The sequence below is a fragment of the Pipistrellus kuhlii genome, unplaced genomic scaffold (assembly GCF_014108245.1).
Source record: "Pipistrellus kuhlii isolate mPipKuh1 unplaced genomic scaffold, mPipKuh1.p scaffold_m20_p_17, whole genome shotgun sequence".
In the NCBI taxonomy this organism is placed as follows: domain Eukaryota; kingdom Metazoa; phylum Chordata; class Mammalia; order Chiroptera; family Vespertilionidae; genus Pipistrellus; species Pipistrellus kuhlii.
Genome location: NW_023425482.1, coordinates 8,682,992 through 8,701,349, shown reverse-complemented (window position 1 = coordinate 8,701,349; position 18,358 = coordinate 8,682,992).

The window sequence follows — 18,358 nt, the reverse complement described above, 5'->3', positions numbered from 1 at the left end:
CAGTCAGAGGCCTCACTTTTAGAGCCTGAATTAGAGGAAGAATTCCCACTGATCTGGGCAGAAGGAAATCCCCCTTGCCTGGCAAACGACCACGCCCTGATACTAATTGATTTAAAGCCTGGGGCACAGCCTGTTAAATCTGACAATAATCAACTCCAGGGGAGGCACACCTAGGACTCCAGGCCCGCTTAGACCGGCTGCTTCAGTGAGGATTGGAACACGCCTCCCTTGCCTGTCAAAAAGCCTGGGACTAATGACTACCAGCCAGTGCAGGACCTGCGGGCTGTTAATGAGGCTGTTACAACCCTGCATTCGGTGCTGCCAAACCCCTACACACTTCTAGGACTCATTCCATCAGAGGCGGAATGCTTCACATGTCTGGATCTGAAAGATGCCTTTTTCTGCCTCTAGTTGGCACCCTCCAGTCAGCCCCTGTTAGCCTTGGAGAGGGAAAACCCAACTATGGGGCCAAGGAGCAGTTTACCTGGACCAGACTGCCACAAGGGTTCAAAAACTCCCCTATACTCTTTTTAGTGGAGCACTAGCATCTGATCTAGGACAGGACTTGGGGTATGTTCTACTCCAGTAGGTAGATGACCTCTTACTGGCCAGCTCCACACGAGCTCAGTGCTGGGAAGGAACGCGAGCCCTTCTGAAACTCTTAACTGAAACAGGTTACCAGGTGTCCAAGAAAAAGGCACAGATTTGTCAGAAGTCAAATATCTAGGCTTCCGAATCACCAGAGGGAAACAAAGGCTGGGGTCTGAAAGAAAGCAAGCAGTTTGTGCCATCCCAGTCCCTAGCATCCAGCAACAGGTTTGGGAATTCCTGGGAGCAGCAGGGTTCTGTTGGATTTGTATCCCAGGGTTTCCAGAAGCTTCGAAGGGGGAAGAGAAGGCACCCATCAGCTGGGATCCCCAGCAGGAAAATGCTTTCATCACTATTAATGCAAAGCTCACCGAGGCCCCAGCACTACAGATATAACATGGGACTTGAACCTCTTCCTGGTGTAGCCCTAGGGAGTTATAACCCAGGAATTTGGACCCTGGCAACGACCAGTAGCTTATCTCTCCGAGCAGATTGACACAGTTGTCTCTGGGTGGCCCCCATGTCTCAGGGCCTTTGCAGCCATGGCAGCATTATTAGTCAAAGAAGTGGATAAGCTTACCCTGGGACAGAACTTAAATGTAAAACTACTCATGCTGTTGTAACCCTAATGGAAGCCAGGGGGCAGCACTGGTTGGCTCAAGCTCTAATGACTCGGTATCAGGGCCTCCCATGTAAAAATCTGAAAGGTACAATTAGAATCAGTGAGAACTCTTAGTCCTGCCACCTTTTTACCTATCACTGAGTGAGCCCCTGAGCATGATTGCCTGGAAGCCCTAGAGGAGGTTTACTCTAGCTGGCCAGACCTAACAGACAAGCCCCTACAGAACCAGGACTTAGTATTGTTCACGGACGGCAACAGCTTCTTAGATGAAGGAAAAAGACGAGCCAGGCATGCAGTGGTATCAGACTTTGAGACAATTGAGGCACAGGCTCTGTATGAAGGATGGTTAGGCCAGGCTTTCTACAGGACATCTGCTCAGAGGGCAGAACTTTGGGCCCTTGCCAGAGCCCTAGAACTCAGTAAGGAATAAGCGTGCCAACATCTACACTGACTCACACTATGCCTTCGCTACCCTGCATATCCATGGGGCCATATATAAGAAGAGGGGGCTCCTGACAGCCAGAGGAAAAGGAATGGAAAATCAGAACGAGATCTTGAAGTTACTAGAAGCAGTCTGGGAGCCAAGGGAGGGAGCAGTCAGCCATTGTAAAGGACCTCAGTGGAGAAAAGACTCAGTGTCAGAAGTGTCAGTGCGCATAGATGCAGCAGCAAAACTGGGCACTAAGAAGTGGGCGGTGCCCTCACCAATCATGCTGGCTCCTGAATTACCTGAACCTCCGAAATACACTCCTCAGAAAGAGGAATGGGCTCAGCCAGAGGGGAGTAAGAGGACGAAGGAAAGCTGGCAGATACTCCCATTTCATAGGGTCTTTGTTTCAGAACAGTTAGCCCATAAGGTAGTCCAGCAGCATGAACTCCAGCAGCATGAACCCACTCATCTAGGGAAGACTTCACTAGAAGCTTTGTTAGGCAGAGACTACCTAATTGCCCGTCTTCCCTCCTTGTGTGCCTCAGTCTCTCAGCATTGACTCCTCTGTGCGCAGAACAATGCCAAACAGGGTCTTGTAGGACAGATAGGAGTTCAACGCTGCAGGCAAGCTCCCTTTGAGGACTTAGAAGTAGATTTTACAGAAATAGGGCCTAGTAGAGGGAATAAATACCTGCTAGTTTTTTTTATTAAATATTTTTATTGATTTTGTACAGAGAGTAAGGGAGAGAGATAGAGAGTTAGAAACATCGATGAGAGAGAATCATCGATCAGCTGCCTCTTGCACACCCCCTACTGGGGATATGCCCGCAACCAAGGTACATGCCCTTGGCCGGAATCGAACCCAGGACCCTTCAGTCCCCAAGCCAACGCTCTATCCATTGAGCCAAACCGGTCTTGGCAATACCTGCTAGTTTTTGTTTGCACCTTTTCAGGCTGGGTCGAGGCATCTCCCACTCGCACGAAGAAGCAAGAGAATTCACTTAAGGCATTGCTGAATGACATAATTCCGAGGTATGGAATGCCTCTGACCAGAGGGTCTGATAATGGCCCAGCCTTTGTAGCAGAAATAGTACAACAGGTAGCTAAGGCTTTAGGAATTAGATGGAACCTACATACAGCTTACAGGCCTCAGAGCTCAGGGGAAGTAAAGCGCAAGAACCGGACAATCAAGCAGGCCATGGCTAAGCTATGCCAACAGACAAGCCTACCCTGGACAGTTAACTTGCCTCTTGTACTCATGCAGGTACCCTGTGCCCCGAGGGACAGGATAGGTTTCTCTCTCTTTGAAATTCTATATGGCAGACCCCCTCCCTTACTTCCGCCCAGGGGAGGCTTGGGGGAAATAAGGGGACTTAGGAATTCAGAACCAATTACAAGGTCTTGGAAAAATTGTCTTTGAGATCCACAGATGGGTTATTGACCGATTACCCATCTCTCTAGGAACAGCCGTACACCCTTATAAACCTGGAGACCAGATTTGGGTAAAAATCTGGGAAAAGGAGCCCCTTAAGCCAACTTAATTATCTGGTCCTGCAAACCGCTCTGCTGACATAAGGGTCAGGCCCGTCCTTGGTTCCTCCCATGCCAGGTGCCTTCTGGTTACCCAAGCTGTGCTGTGCTCAAGGCAGCAGGCTTTCTACAGGACATCTGCTCAGCACAGTCTTTCTCTGCCCGTTTTGTTCTTTTCAACCCCTTCAATGTATATAGAGAAAATCTCATTGTCCAGGCTGCTCAGGATCTGGACCTTAGAGTGCCCTGTAGCAGCAGCGCTGCTTTATTTATTTAATTAAATAAAGAGCTTTAATTAAAGGCTCTTTCCTGAACCTCACAGTGTCTGACTGTCACTTCGCCAATTTCATAAACTCCATATTCCATAGCAATAGGAGTCCAGGTATCTCTTTGAGATCCTAATTTCAATTTTTGGAAACATACCCAGAAGTGAATTGGTGGATCATATGGTAGTTCTATTTTTAATTTTTTAATGAAGTTTCCTGTTTTCCATAGCAGCTGCATTCCCACCAACAGTGCAAAGGGGTTCCAATTGCTCCACATCCTCAACAATGTTTGTTATTGCTTGTTTTTTTTATAATAGCCATCCTAACTTGGTGTGAGGTGATATCTCATTGTGGTTTTAATTTGTATTTCTCTGATAACTAGTGATGGTCAGCACTTTTTTATATATCTTTTTGGTCATTTATATGTTTTCTTTGGAGAAATGTCTACTCAAGTTCTTTGACCATTTTTTAATTGGGCTATTTGGTTTTTTTTGCTAGTGAGTTATAGGAGTTTCTTATATATTTTGGATATTAACTTCTTATCAGATGTATAGTTTGCAAATATTTTTCCCATTTCATAGTTTGACTTTTCACTTCTCACTCTTGATTGTTTCTTTGTTGTGCAGAAGCTTTTTAGTTTGATGTGGTCCCACTTGTTTATTTTTGCTTTTGGCCTGAGCTTTTGGTATCATATAATATCTGTGAAATTGTTGCTAAGACAGTTGTCAAGAAGCTTTTCCCTATGTTTCCTTCTAGGATATTATAGTTTCAGGTCTCATGTTCCAGTCTATAATCCATTTTCATTTGACTTTTGGGTATGGATACCTTCCTTCTTGAACGCAGGCAGAAAAAAAGGAAGGAAGAGATACGGAAAATAATAACAGGAATAATCATAATAATTGTATTTGTTCCCGATGGCTCCTGTAACAAATTACCACATACTTAGTGGTTTAAGACAACAGGAATTTATCCTCTTACAGTTCTGGATGTCAGAAATGACTGGGGGTGTGCAGGGAGCGGAAAGTGATAGAGCTGCGGGGGTGGGAAGGGGCTGATCACAGGGCTTTGTGAAGAGCCATCCTTTCTCTAGGTCAAGGGTTCCAGCCATTGCACAGAGGGACAGGCAGTATCCCACAGCCAGCACAGCCTCCGGGGACACTTCACCTTTGTGCAATTCCAAACACACCAGTTCTAGCTTCACCTCTTCTGAACCCCTTTGTTCAGAACACAAGTTCAGAACACAAGTGAGAGTATTAGGGTGCTTACATGTAGGTAACTTTAAACCCACCATTTTTATGAGGCTACAGTGCACAAATCTTAAGGGTATAATTCTATGGTTTTTACATAAATATACGTCTGTGAAAGCCACTCAGATGAAAACACAGAACTCCCCCGGCACCTGAGAAGGCTCCCTTCCCAGTGAACACACTTGCCCCCAAAGAGGTAACCACTGTTCAGTTATTGCCATTGATTATTTTCCTGTCTTCTTTCAGTTCATATAAGTGGAACATACAGCACACAGTTGTCGTGTCTGGTTTCCTTTGCTCATTATTATGTTTGTTTGATTCATCAGTGCTGTTGTGTGTCGGTTATGTGTTCTTTTTCAGTGCTGAGTAGTACATTCCATTGTATGAAACCGTTTATTCATCCTCCTCCTGTTGGTGTGGATATTTGGGCTGGTTACAGTTTGTGCTAGTATAAACATATGTATTTCTAATTTTTAAAATTTTAATTTAAAAAATTAGAAATTTATAACTTAAAAAGTGTTGCCCTCACCAGTGCGGCTAAGTTGGCTGGGCGTTGTCCCATGCACTGAAAGGTTGCGGGTTCCATTCCCAGTCAGGGCACATGCCCTGATTACAGGCTCAGTCCCCAGCAGGGGGAATGTAGGAGGCAGCTAATAGATGTTTTGCTTGCACATCAATGTTTGTTTCTCTCTCTCTCAAAGTAGTCTAAAAATCTTATTTTTAATTTAATAAGTATTTATTGTTCAGATTATTACAATTGTTCCCTCTCCCCCACCCCCAAAACTCCACTCCACTTAGTTACACTGCATCCTCTGCCCTTACCTCCCCACTACTGTCCTCATACATAGGTGTACACTTTTTGTCCAGTCTCTTCCCAGACTTTCGAAGAATTGTCAGCCCACTCCCTTTCTATGCCCCTGATTCTATTATGTTCACCTGTTTATTCTGTTCATCAGATTTTTTTATTCACTTGATTTTTAGATTCACTTGTTGATAGATATGTATTTGTTGTTCATAATTTTTATCTTTACCTATTTCTTCTTCCTTTTATTAAAGAATAACTTTCAGCATTTCATATAATATGGGTTTGGTGGTGATGAACGCCTTTAGCTTTTTCTTATCTGTGAAGCATCTTGATCTGACCTTCAATTCTGAATGATAGCTTTGCTGGATCGGGTAATTTGGTTGTAGGTTCTTGCTGTTCATCACTTTGAATATTTCTTGCCACTCCTATCTGGCCTGTATAGTTTCTGCTGAGAAATCAGCTGACAATTATATGGGTGCTCCCTTGTAGGTAATTAACTGTTTTTCTCTTGTTGCTTTTAATATTCTTTGTGTTTTGCTCTTGGCATTTTAATTATGATGTGTCCTGGTGTGGTCCTCTTTGGATTCCTTGTTTGGGGTTCTGTGCACTTCCTGGACTTGTAAGACTATTTCTTTCATCAAGTGGGGGAAATTTTCAGTCATTATTTCTTCGAATAGGTTTTCCGTATCTTGCTCTCTCTCTTCTAATGGAACCCTCATAATTTGAATGTTGGTATGCTCAAAGTTGTCTCAGAGGCTCCTTACACTATCTTCATATTTTTGGATTCTTTTTTCTTTTTGCTTTTCCGGTTGGGTGTTTTTTGCTTCTTTGTATTACAAATCTTTAACTTGATTGTTGCAATCCTCTAGTCTGCTGTTGTATCTCTGTATATTATTTTTCTATTTTAGTCAGTATATGTTTAATTTCTAGTTGGTTCTTTTTCATATCCTAAAGGGTCTGCTAATATTATCGGCCTTTTCTAGGAAATTCTTGAAAAACCTTATGACCATGGTTTTGAACTTTATATTCAGTCGTTTACTTTCCTCCATTTCTTTCATTTGTGATCTGTTTCTTTGTCTCCGCATTTTCGCTGCTTTCACTGGTAGAGTAGCTTTGTGTGCTAGGTATCCTATAGGGCACAGTTGCTCAGCCTCCCCAGTTACCTAAGGTGGACATTCTTAGTGCACCCCGTTGTGGACTGTATGCTCAGCCTTTTTGTAGTTAAGTCTTGATTGTTGTTGGTATCACTAGGAGGAGTTGACCTCCAGGCCAGTTGGCTGTGAGTTTCAGCTGTGTCTACACTGGAAGAACTTCTGTGTTGGAGACACTCTCATGAGACAAGACTTGCAAAATTGCAAAAGCCTCTGTGCTCAGCTTGGATGGGGTGGAGTTTCAGGGCAGAGCAGATGGCTTTCCCATCAGCCCTGCTTTATGAGGCCCCTGGGTCTCAGTGTCCCTCAGTAATCACTGAAAGCACCTCTGAGAGAAAGCAACCCTCAAGTTTTGCCTACTGCCAGCCAGTCCAGTTTCTCCCCGAATGATTCGGGGTTCCCAGAAACTTGTCCGGAACTGGAGTTCAGCACAGTTGTGAGTCCTTGTCTCCCTTCCACTTTAGAAAGCCAACCAAGCACTCAGCTGCCCATGCACACAGTCGCCCGTCCTCTCTGTGTGCGCATCTCCATACCTCAGCCTTTTGCAGCTCCTCAGTCTCAATATGCTTTCCTCTTTTCTTTTAGTTGTATAATTTCCACTCAGCTGTCTTTTCTATGGTTCTGGATGGTGTCTATTTTGTCTTTTAGTTGTAGTTTTGATATTGTTGTGTGAGAGAGCAGTTTAGGTATTTACCTATGCTGCCATCTTAGTTTCTCCCAAAGAGATAATCTGCTAAGTCAAGGTGGACTGCCTCAGCCAGCATTCTAGCTCATTGGAGACAAGAGCACCACACATGTCTGTCTGCAATGCCGCACATCCAACAGCACTCATTCTGAAGCGCATGCTGACCCTGGAGGAGGAGGCGGGAGCAGGGCCAGGTGGGGGTATGGACCCTTTGGAGGAGGCAGTCTGGAAGAGACACCTGCCAAACGCAGACCTGAGGAACCAGCAGCTGTGCCTAGCCATGAAATCACTAGATGGAAAAGATCAAACTCTGAGGAACAGGAGCTGGAAGAGGAACCCAGATGGAGGGGCATGGGAGAAGAGTAGGTTACAGGGGCTGCTTCAATTGTCATATACATGTGTCACTGCTGAAGGGCAAACACTAAATGCTAGAAGCCTCCAGAGAAGGCGCAGATGAGTGAGAGGGAACCATGACCTCACAGAGGCCAGCACCCATAGACAGGACATATTCTTTATTTAATAATGTCAACTGTGAACTCCCTATTTGGAGCTTCTCACTACAGATCAACCTGAAAAGCAAACCATGACCACGAGACGTTATGTTCAAATGTAACTTAAAAAAAGAGAAATTAGCCCAGGGGCATGTCTCAGTAGTGATACGTCAACCAATGAACCAGGAAGTGGGGGTTCAATTCCTGGTCAGGGCACATACCCAGTTTGCAGGTTCAATCCCCAATGTGGGGTATGCCGGAGGCAGATGGTCTATGATTCTCTCTCATCATTGATGTTTCTATCTCTCCCTTGCCCTTCTTCTCTTAAATCAATAGAAATCGTTTTAAAAAACAAGTTAGAATGCTGTAGTCACCAAGAAAAATTCATGTATAAAATACTATGGTGGAATGTTTTCAACACAGGAATGGATTGACTCAAGTACATCAAATTTCCTCAAATGTATTGGACGTCTTCATATAAAATATAACTTAGCAGAGCATTGAAAAGGAGCGATACCGTCCATGTTGCTAGAGTTGCGTGAGCACACACAATAATTCCGGCAGGACTCCCAGATCTGCAGAGACATGTTGGCTGTGATGGATCAATGAGCAGCAGCAGCTCTGTGAGGGACCGTGAGCTCGGGACACATTCTGGTCCCCCGAGGCCGCTCCTGGCACCACAGACCTGGAGCTCATGGCGCCCCTGGCATCACTTCTGGTGTCCATCCTGTCGCAGGGAAGGCTGAAGGGCCCAGTGGACAGTGACCTTCAGGGCCCGCGTCCAGGGGAAGCCTGACCTGCAGCAGGTGGTTGGCTCCATGGCTTTTACTCCCTGTCGGTGACTTTCTGTGTGAGCCAAACCCTTGGGCTGAGGAGGATCCAGTCCTACACGGAGGCCTTGAGCTGAGGAGGATCTGGTCCGACACCGAGGCCTTGGGCCAGGAACGCCCTGGAGCAGCGCCCTGAGTGGCCCACACGGGGCAGAGCAGGCCCGGACTCCATGGGCCTCTGTGGGGAGGGCAGCCTGGCCAGTGTGGAGGCGTCTTCCTCACAAACAAACCCTGACTCAGAGGATACCCCTCGGCTGCTGGAGCAGCAGAGTGGGGCCCGAGGCGAGGCCCGTAGGACTGGGGGGAGCCCAAGCGGGGTGGTCCTCAGCCCTCGCCCCAGGGCCCCGCAGCCCCCATGCCCCATCTTTCCGCAGAAGCTGACTGACTTCCCAGTGAGCACTGCTCCCCGCGGGGCTGCCCTCTGAGGCCACCGGCAAGGCTCCTCCCCGGGCTCAGCTGCCTCAGGGCCCGCCCGCCCGCCGCCCCCAGGCCCAGGGCCATCTCAAGGCTTTCTGGCCCCGTGCTGCCTGAGGGCCCTCAGGTCACACAGTTCCAGCCCAATGAAGCTGTAGTCTCTGAGTGCCTCCATCTGACTTCTAAAAATCTTTTTTAAGAAAAGTTTTAAGTCATCTGCATATGAGAGGGCAGGGCGGGGCGAGGATGAGCTCCTGCCTCCGCCCCGTAGGGCAGAGTTATCCCTAGCCCTCACCCAACCAATCAGGGTTAGCCGAGGCAGTGACATCACCCACCGGAGTAAAACCCCTGGACTGGGCGAAATTCGCTCTCTCTCCCGCCATGCTGCCGGCGTGAATGGGACGGAGCCCATGCTAGCATGGAGAAGGCTCTTTTGTTTATTGCATCGGACTTGGCTCCCTGGTGGTCCTTGGGGATCACGAAGACTGGGCGTAACACATACAGCCATATTTTAGCTTTTAAGAGTAGTAAGTTATTTGGAACACGACGCTCAACCACTCCAAACCCAAAATACTATAGCTTCAAACCACCAATGAAAGTCTTCTTTTGGGTGACTGGGGATTGGCAGGCTTCAAGCAGGAGCGTGATGTAGTGGTTCAGGATTTCAGAACGTGCCTTTGGTGGCTGAACACCACCAGTTCTGGGACTGAACTCGTGGCCTTGTTTAAGGCAGCCCTGTGCTTGGCGGTTAGAAATGCAGAGGATGTAATCAAAAAAAGAGAATGCCACTATTGTTTGTTTGCTTGTTTTGCTTTTATTCCTGCCATTTCTCACTCCAGTTTGGAAAAATCTACAGCCTTTGTCTCAAGGAGCAGATCTGTTTCTTTTTGCTCTTTGTCAGAGAGAAATGACACTGACTCAGCTGACTAATGTCCTGTCCTGTGGTGACAGTACTTTCCCTCCATCTTGACAGCCAGGCTCGGGGGAGAGCATGGAGCAGCCTGTGCAAATGAGTTGGAGATCGGCCACCCGTGGCTGCCTCCTGGAAAGCAATGTTGGTTCTACCACAGAAACCCAAGCTGAAAGAGGAGGCAGTGCGTTGGCTGAGGCTCGGAGGATGAAGAAGTATGTAATGGGAAGCTTTGGGGATGTCATTGTGGCCAATCCCACTGCCCTCAAAGGACCTCTTTGGCCATCACTGGTTGGATCCTGGCTACTCATCTACTTCAGAATCTGGAAACTGTTCAGAGGTGCTTCATAGCCTCTGCTGGTCCCTCTCTCACCGGACATGGGAACTGGGAGACGGGAGAGGACCAGGTTGTTGCTATTCAACCCACCAATACCTTGCAATGCTATAGACCCTGGAAGATAGTCTGTCCCCTGAGAGACAACAGACACTGCTGGCCACCTGGAGAAGGAGGAGGACACATGTTCCAGGCAGAGTGAACAGCATGTGCAAATGCCCAGAGGCAAGAAGGAGCCTGGCATTTTAGAGGGACTAAGAGATGCCAAGTGTGACTGGCACCTCAGAGCAACAAAAGAGCAGCAGATGGTGAGATTGTGGAACTAGATGGGGGTCAGAACACAGAGGGTCATGTGGGTCATGGCTTGGAATGCAGATTTTATCTTGAATGCAGTTCAAAACAGCTAAAATTAAGCTAGAGAAGAATTATGTGTGTCATGAAGACTTGTGCCTTGTTGGAGAAGGGTTAGGAGATGGTTAGGCTCTGTCACTTCAGAGTCTTATATGGTTATTTATGTTTTCTACTTGTTCAGTCAATTTTTTTAAAAAGATTTTATGCTGAACATATACAGGGAGGTGAACCTGTTGTAATGGGTTTTCAGTAAATGAACACACCTATAATGCATTCCAGATCAACAAACACAACATTACTAGCCACACACCCCTCCCCAAAAAAATCTTCCTATTTCATCCCTGCTCTTGAGAAACCACCACCATCCTAAATTCTAAGAGCAGAGAGAGTTTTTGACAATTTCTGAACTTGACATAATGGAACCACACAGCATGTACTCTTTTGTGTCTGGCTATTTTCATTTCAAACTATAGAGATTCATCCATGTGGTTGCATGAGGTTGGGATTGCACATTCTCACTGCTGTAGAATAGTCCACACTGTTTTTAATCCTTCTACGGTTGATGGGTGTGGTGGGAAGTCTAAGGTGGTCCCCTCCTGATGTTCATGTCTCTGTAGTTCCACCTGTGGGAGTGGGCAGGGTGTGTGACTTGGGAATACTGCAAGGGTGTTGGGATTCATGTCCGTGATTACATTAGGTAGATGGCACCTTCCCTTCTGCAAAGAAACCCCCTCCTTTACTGGCTTTGAAGGGATCCCAATGGCAAGGAACTGAGGGCAGCCGCAAGCTAACAATAAGAAATAGAAGTCCTGAGTGTAACCACAAAGATTTAAATTCTGCGGACAATCACATGAGCTTGGAAATGGACCCTTCCCCAGGCGAGCCTTGAAATGAGACCGCTGCCTGGCTGGCAGACACCTGTATTGGACCTTTTTGAAAGTTCGTGCCCAAACTCCTGACTCAAAGAAACTGAGTTAAATAATTTAAGCCACTAATTTTGTGGCAGTTTGTTATGCAGGAATAGAAAACTGATGCAATGGACATTTGGTAGCAGCCGAGTCTGGGTTTTCCAAAATCCCCGGCTCCTTTGAACATTCCAAGAGAGTTCCTCTCTTTTGGTGAGCACTTCTCTTTGGTATATTCTTAGACGGGAATTTCTGGGTGATGCATGTGTTCAGCTTTAGGATTCTGCCGACAGTTTTACCAATGAAATTGTATTTACCTTGGTGAAGGTGGGAGTCAAATCCAGGTATGCCCAGCTCAAAAATCTTTGTTTTTAATTATATTTACTTCCTGGGATATATCTTGTTTACAACTAGAAAACAAATATGCTGCTGCTTAGTGATTTTAAACGAGCAAAGCTTTCATGTGTACATAGGTCATTAAAACTCTCTCATCTACATGGGATTCATGTCTGTGATTACATTAGGTAGATGGCACCTTCCCTCCATTAAGGAGGGCACTGTTATGATTATTCCCCATTTACAGATGAGAAAACTTAGCTCAAAAAGTTGGGATACAAGAGGTTCATCTCGGGTGATGCCTGAGAAAGGAGGGCAGAGTGGGCAGCATGGGCAGGAAGAGCCGGGAGACCATAGTGTGGATCTGACCCCGGTGAAAGAGGGGCAGGTGCAGACAGGAGGAGCATCAGATGGCAAAGCAGACTGGATACTTGTGGCTTAATCTCATTTTTTGGAGCAAAGATTGTCCATTAGAGGATGCCCATGTTGGCCAGAAGTGGCCAAGGCTTAGCCCCCTGCCCTGCTGAGTCATTGGCGGGACTGCCTGGGAAAGACATGGCCTTGGCTGGAGCGCTGAGGTGCGAGGTGCGTGCTGCAGGTGCCAACAGTTGCAGACTGCAGCTAACCACACTCCTTGCAGCTGACCTGTTATTTTTTAAAGTTCAGATGGAATTTATTTTTAAATTAAATTTATTGGGGGGTGACATTGGCAAAAACACACAGGTACAACTCAATAAACATCATTAAAGGACTGCCTCATGTGCCCATTGCCCACGTAGTCTTTCTTGAAGGGGATCTAAGTGAACTCCTGGCTGCTACACATGGCCACTGAGATTCACGGGGAGGAGAATCCGGCTTCTCCCCTTGGTGGGGAGTCAGTAAGATGCTAGAAGAACGTAGGGAACGGGAATTATTGCAGCACATCTTTGGGGGACACAGCCTGCTGCAGCCCATGAAACATACGATGCTTATAGGAAAGTGGTTTGGTGTCGGGAGAGCATCTTAGGCCTAGAAATCAGCCCAAAATGGATTCTCAAGTCTTGGCATCTCGTTGACTAGCTGGGTGACCTTGGACAAATTACATAACCTATCTGAGTCTCAGTTTTCTCCTCTGTGAAGTGGGGAAACAATGAAGTCCCTCCTTCAAGGGGTTATCTAATAACTAAATGAGATCAAACACTTTTCTAAACCTGTAGTCGGTGTTCAGAAGATGGGGGTACCATCATTATTATTACTGAGCAGCAAGGAGATCTTAGCCTAAGGCCACTTAGTGTAGGGAATGACGCTACATGTTGCAGAAGCCCCCAGGAACGTGTGGAAAACACTATAAAATATGAATTTATCCTCAGCAAAGCATTCCCCAGTAACGTGGGTCTTGGGGAGAACACTGAGTTGTCAAGAAGAGATCGAGCTGTGTTTATTATAGTTACAGGGCAGAAGACGTGAGACGCTTACCAACTCAGGAGCCACGGCTCGGTCACTGCGCTCTCCGGAGCAGGAGTTGTGCTTTATTCGTCTTTGTCACACGAGGGCCCAGAGCTGGCACGGAGTGAATGCTCTCCGATGCTCATGGCATCAGATCACTTCTAATACAGGAGGAAGCATAGCTTTCACGGAGAGGCACACATTATGAAGCTAGATAAATATAGGTGCTTTTTTCCCATCTAAAATGGAAATGGGGGAAATATGTTTTTCTTCTTATTAAAAGCACGTGTGCTCGTTATAAAAAAAAAAAATTCAGGCAACTCAAAAATAAATTTAAAAGGCAGAAGAAAAAAAAACAAAAAAAAACGGAATACCACCATCCAGAAATAGCTATTATTAAATGTTGGTGAACTCTTTCCCAGAATGCTTTTTTTAAGAATAAAAATAGAATCATGGTATTTCGTATGCAGATATTTTTCACGTGGCCAATATATGATCCCCAGATGAGCGAGGGTGCCGCACGCACCCGCAGGGAATTAAAGCCAGGGGGCAGAACAGAGAGGGACTCTGGGTACCACTCTTCTCTTGCCCTCTGCATGACCTCCCTGTGTAAGTGGCAATGTCCTTTCAGACTTGGTCGAAGCTCCAGCTGCCCACCCTCAGTCCTAAGAAATGCCTGGCTTTCTGGTCCCAGGCCCACCGCTGTCCAGCTCAGCCCTTCCCTCTGGGTCCCTGTCAGCCATTGCTTCTCACATGGTCTCTTCTTGCCCCTCCAAACCCACCAGCATCACTGGGCTTCTTCCTTTATCTGGGGCAAGCAGAAGGACAAACACCCTCACCCTCTGCCTCTTGAGTTCCTTGAGTCCCCAGCACTGTGTCAAATACTTTGCACACAATGTCCCAATCGGTTTCCACAATTGCTCTTTGAAGGGGTACTGTCTCCATTGCACCCATTTTACAGATGAGGAAGTTGAGGCTGAAGAGATAACTTGCCTTACTGTTACAATAGAATTTGAACACAAAAACTAAGAACTCAGTGTCTCTCTCTAAACCACTTATCTACCATTTTACAATGTGTAACCAGGAAAGGCAAGAAATAAGAAAATATGTTATTAAGTGATTTCTCATATTTTTCCTCATGTCACCAAAATGCCAACCCAACTCTTTAAGGTAGTATTTTTTTTTATTTTTTTTTTATTTTTGCTGGTGAGGAGACTAAAGCTCAGAGAGGTTAAGTTAACTTGCCTGGAATCTCACAGAACCATCATTCCAGCCCTCATCTGTCCAATACAGAAGTTTGTTCTACCATAACAAAGCTTTCTCCTCTCAAACAAGCGTGGCAGTGTGTTACGTGGACTCTGGAGTTAGACTGCCTGGGCAACCTTGGACAAATCACTTAACCTCCCTATGCCTCAGTTTACCTTAGTAAAAAATACAGATAAAAAAGTTTTTTTGAGGGTTCAAGGACTGCGTTCATGTGAAGCACATGGGATAATGTCTGGTATCTAGCATGCTCAATACCAACCATTTGCTTTTCTTACTAATAAAGACCAGAGTTTGATAAAAAAAAAAAAGTTTGATTCTTTCCCCATTGCATTTCCTTTTGGAACAAAGCAAAACTTGGAAGGTATATGCGTGTCCTATGGCTGCTGTAACAAATGACAACAAACTTCATGGCTTAAAACAACAGATTTATTCTCTTACAGACTAAAGGTCAGAGTCCACCCTGAGTCTCCTGGGACTCAAATCACACGTGGTCAGTCCCTTCTGGAGGCTCCAGAGGAGATGTCTCCCTGACTTTTGCAGCTTCTGGACATCACCTGCATTCCTTTGCCTGTGGCTCCTTCCTCCGTCTTCAAGTCTCTCTCTGATTCTAACTCTTCAGCCTCCCTCGTCCACTGATAACACGAAACGATCTCCCCATCTCTAGGTCAGCGGCAACTGTAATTCCATCTGCAACCTTACCTCCTTTTTGCCATGTAACCCAGCATTCCCAAGTTCCAGGGATTGTGACATGGACATATTGGGAGGACAGCATCCATGGGATGGTACCTAGTGAAATATAGTGGCAACCATACTTTGGTAAAAACTGCTGTTTGAATTTTAACCCTGCTAAGTCTGGCTCCTGCCTGATTAAACACGGAATACTTACCTCAGCTTCCAGGTGGAGACCTGGAGGCTAAGGCACTTTTCCTTTGCCTGGGTCCAGGCCCACAGGAGATTGATTCCCACTGACTCAGTAGCTTCGGAGATAGAAACTGCAGATAACCTTTAGAGACTAACCACTGAGCTCTGCTTCTGTGTTATTGGCTATCGCAAGATAGGGCCACATTCCAATGTCCAGCAGGATGTGACTGGGAACCAACCCTGCGGGCTGTCCCCAGTCTTTAGAATTTAGTCTTTAGGATTTAGGAACAAAGGAAAATTCCTGTGGTTTGAAGCTTTAAAAGGGACTGCCTACCCCTGAAATGGTACAGTTGTGTGGAGACCACCTGTGTGTGGTGCTCTCGCGGCTGTCCTGGCCAGTTTTTATTTCAATAAATCCTTGCCTGCTTTTTTTAATTAATCATCAGCCTCCAGTGGTCTTATTTTGAACCCAGGTTTCGACCTCACAACATTTGGAGGCCCCAGCGAGATACCCGAAAGAGAGGAGAGAGGGACCCCCCAGAAGGGGCAGGAGGCTTGTCCTCCACAGGAGGCTCTCCCTCCTTTCGGGGAGCTTAGCTGGAGACAGAAGCCGCAAGGATTTATTGAAATTGGGGAGACCGGTCTCATAAGGTAAGGCGCCCAGGTTATGGTTGAGATCTCAAAAAGGGTAAGAGTCCTTGGAGGGCTGGACGCGACTTAACCTCCAGGCTCTGGCCGAAGGGCATGACAGTGTCCTCCGCCCCAGGTGTCCGGACTGGTTGTCTTGTGTTTTGTCGTGTTTGTGTCAAGCCTATTTGTTTTGTGTTTTGTTCTCCATCAAAATGTTCAAGGTTCATTTATGTCTCCGTGTTCCCCTCTACAATGTTTTTTGAAAAATTTTCAGGACTTCAAGAAACGGGCGGATGAATACGACTCTGATGTTAATGCTTTTGATTTAACCACTCTTTTTCCCAGGTCAGCGCTGGTCTGTAGGATAACTTTCCCCTCACAGTTCCTAGAGTATTAGTCTTATTTCCTTTGTCCAACATGAGTGCCATTTCTGTTTTGCTGAAACATTGTAATGTTACTTGTTTACTGAAAGGGTTTAAGTACAGATGTTTGTTTGATATTTTGTTTATCTACTTGGGTATAATTATTTGTTCATATAAGTGTGAAAATCAGTGAGGAAAAAAAAAGATAAAGAAAGAAACCTTTAATTTGTTTAAAGCTGAGTGCTCTGATGGCTAGCAAACCACCCCAAATGGCCACTGGGATTCCTTTTTCCCAGGGGTGCTTTGCTTTCTGTCAGAGGGGAATCGGCCCATCTAATAATATTTATGTCTATGTTGATTTGAAGGTATGAAATTGTAACAATTGTGGTACAAAAAAATTAAAAGCAGAGACCAAATTCTAAAGTTAACTATTTACAAGAAGGAAGCTTGAGCTGGCAAAGTTGCCAAGTCTGCCCAGCAAGCTCAAAAAAAACCACAAAACTAAATGAATCTTATTTCTGCTATCACCCAGTCTTGATCAATGGTGGAGGAACTGTTTGTCTCAATTGGCCATTTAAATTTAATGTACAATAATTAACGATTACAGTACATTGTAAAATCTTTAAAAGAAAAGAAAAATATTTTGTGGGCTGCTTGGTCCTTGTGTGTGTGTGTCAACTCTTAAGTTATAATTTTAAAATCAGTAAGAGCTTTTCAGAAAGGTCAGGGAGTCTGATTGCCGTGGAGGGGTCACCTTAGCAGGAGGCAAGCACTTTTCCCAGTGGGAGCAGAGTGGACCGCCAGATGAAAACGCCTCGCCTAGGTGGGAGCACCTCCTTCACCACCTGGGACCCTTGCGCTCCCTGCCTCTGCTCACCTGGTGTCTGTTCCCTCCAGGGGTTGTTTAGAGTAGCTGGAGGGCGAGGGGAGAAATTCCCCTGTGACCCCCTGTACCCCAATGAGACCCTAAACCCCCCCGTGACTGCTTGGACACTTTTCACCGTGTTCTGTTAGGGGGCTTAAAGGCGCAGTTAGAAATTCTCCCATTCCCCTTTTCAGGCCTATAAGAATCTGAGATCCTTATCTGTAGGAAAAATGTGTCACTTTAAATTTCAAGCAGCTGGAGGCCTGGGAACAGGGTACTGAGCCTGCTCTCTCCTCCCTCTGTCTTTTCTAAATATTTTAAATAATGGGAGGTTTGAGGCATGGTTATGCATTTTTAAGAACATAGAAAGAAGATTTGAAGGCTAATTTAAAAGAATGAAAGTTTTTATGAAGGTTGTGCATGTGATGAGAAGGGGAACAAGAAAGGGTTGAAAGGAAGAGAAGGCAAGCAGCCAATAGGACACTAGGAGGGAGGACATCCTGGCAGGTTAGCTGGAGAGGCAGGAAGGGAGACTTAGACTCCAAAGGTTTTGTTTTTTTCTAACTTGGAGGAAAAGGACTGACAGGACTGGGGCTCCTTTCCATTAAGGCCCCATGGGTAACCTTACAAGTGAGAGGCAAACATATTAATTTCCTGGTGAGCACTGGGGCAGTTTATTCAGTCTTGACAGAGCCGATGGGACCTCTAGGAAGATATCAGTCCAGGGAGTCACCAGACAAACTGTTTTCCTTGGACATCAAGAAGGACTGTAGACCTAAGAAGGAACACGTACTGGAGAAATACAGCCTCTGAACTAGACTGAAGTAGAACAATGGGCCTTTGAGGAGCTAAAGAAGGCTCTCGTCTCAGCACCTGCCCTAGCCTTGCCAGATGTCACGAAGTGAGTGAGGTAAGGGGCATTGCCAAAGGGGTTCTCACTCAGACTCTAGGTCCCTGGAAGAGACCTGTTGCCTATCTGTGTAAGAGGCTAGACCCTGTAGCAGCAGGGTGGCCAGTGTGCCTCTGGGCAGTGGCCACCACAGCATTGCTGGTG